At 41.9% G+C, this 1,978-nt stretch overlaps 1 long non-coding RNA gene across 2 annotated transcripts; it reads right to left on the minus strand.

The window, feature by feature from the left end:
• Positions 1-281: 281 nt before the first annotated feature.
• Positions 282-1,929, minus strand: LOC121842072. 2 transcript variants are annotated; one of them, XR_006080912.1, is made up of 4 exons: positions 1,880-1,929; positions 1,626-1,705; positions 1,283-1,363; positions 282-1,101 (listed from the first exon to the last, which is right to left on the minus strand). It is a non-coding gene; the product is annotated as an uncharacterized LOC121842072 (long non-coding RNA). The 2 variants fall into 2 exon arrangements; XR_006080913.1 differs by lacking the exon at positions 1,626-1,705 and having other exon boundaries at positions 1,880-1,922.
• Between the last annotated feature and the right edge of the window lie 49 nt (positions 1,930-1,978).

The raw sequence follows: 1,978 nt of genomic DNA on the forward strand, positions 1-1,978 counted from the left end.
TCGAAGCCAATGACCTTGAGCCTTTTTGGATGGCCATTCTATTGCAGCACCCAAGGGGCTTGACATTTTGAGCTCTACCCGTAGATTGTGCGGTGACGTAGTGTCCCCATGAGTGACAGAACACTGAGCCAATTACAGCACAACTAGAGAACATTACCCACCCCTACGCTCCATATTTTATGCTTGCTGCCCCACCACCACAGAAAGCACTAAGCTAGGCTGCAACACCTGCATTTTGGAGCTGACTTAACGAAAGAAAGGAAAAAAGAGACCATGTTTCGATGCGACTATTAACTCAATGCTTTATTTATTTCTTAACTTTATTTGCAAACTTATATGTGTCACGTATTAATTTCAAAATATGCAAAACAAGCAACAAAAAAAGCTAACCATGAGGCTGAAAACAGATTTAGCTCTGCCTCAGCTGCCTTGAATGACGTGTCGCCACTGCATGTATTTAGAAATGATAGACAAGTTGACTAACAAATAGCCTGCCAAAATGTTGGAAATTATAATAACGGACTGATTACATTTATTTTAAAATAAAAAATATATCATGACGGAACAATATGTTATTACGTAATATAAAATTAGTAATAATATCTGACAGCAATACAAAGTTAATCATCATGAAACACATCTGGAGAAACTTGGCCCAAGAGCTAAAAATATTAAAAAGCTGTTTTCAATATGATCCACATTAGTTGCTGAGGAAAGTAGGACTATTGATGTTATAAAACATCTGTATATGGCAAAATCCCATAGAAACAGATCAGAAATAAAACTAAAGATAGTAAACAGATTTACATTAAAAAAATATAACACATCTCATTTATCATCAATATATTCCATTCCAAAATATATATTCCAGCATTTACTGAAAAGTTAAAGTTCATTGTGTGGAAAAACTTCTAGATATGGCAGCAATAGAATAGAGGTGTAAGGCCAAGTTTTGTATTGGAACCTTCAGTCCAGGTTGTGTGGTGATCATTTTCAGTCCAGGTTCAATGTTGGTGGTTCTCTTCAGTCCAGGATCTGTGGTTGTTCTCTTCAGTCCAGGTTCTGTGGTGCTTCTCTTCAGTGGGAGATTCCCCTCACATTCTGAAAAAAGACATACTGAAGTAGCACTCCTACTAAACATTTTATACGCACACACACACACACACGCGCGCGCACGCACGCACGCGCGCGCACGCACACACACGCACGCGCACACACACACACACACACACACACGCACACACACGCACGCACGCGCACACACACACACACACACACTTACTGCCAGGGTTTCATACTCTGGTGACCTGGTCTTCATGTTCAGAGGTGTGTACGTATCACTGTTAGGGTCAGGATGGACACTCTGTGGACAGAAAGAGAGAGAGTGAGAAAGAGAGAGAAGGGAGAGAAGGAGCGGGAGGGAGAGAAGGAGAGGGAGGGAGAGGGAGGGGGAGAAGGAGAGGGAGGGAGAGAAAGAGAGAGAAGGGAGAGAAGGAGAGGGAGGGAGAGAGGAAATGCATGAGTTCTTTGAAACACCAGTCTTTCCATAATTTACTCTAAACACATTCAAGTACTGTATAAAACACACACTCATAAGCAAACCAAATTCATGAAAAGAGACTTACTCTCAGAGTGTCGTAGTCAGGGACATGGTCCTCATGTTCAGACCTGTGTACGTGTCACTGTTACAGTCAGGACGGACACTCTGTAGAGAGAGAGAGAGAGAGAGAGAGAGAGAGAGAGAACAATGAAAATCGTATGAAAGAGACTGTCATGTCACCGTAAATGAATGAAAATGGAGTTGTATCCCCCTGCGTGCACATTTAGTTTCTTGCCCAGCACGACACAGCTGAAACCCTGTTGCAACTAATAGAATCACCTGTGTGTCTGCTGTGGCATCACTTCCTCCTGTGGATCTCCTGTAATGAGGGACAGAGTGAGTTCTGCTCTGTAAGTAAGTAAGTTGATATATTACAAA

The sequence above is a fragment of the Oncorhynchus tshawytscha genome, unplaced genomic scaffold (genome assembly GCF_018296145.1).
Source record: "Oncorhynchus tshawytscha isolate Ot180627B unplaced genomic scaffold, Otsh_v2.0 Un_contig_5072_pilon_pilon, whole genome shotgun sequence".
In the NCBI taxonomy this organism is placed as follows: domain Eukaryota; kingdom Metazoa; phylum Chordata; class Actinopteri; order Salmoniformes; family Salmonidae; genus Oncorhynchus; species Oncorhynchus tshawytscha.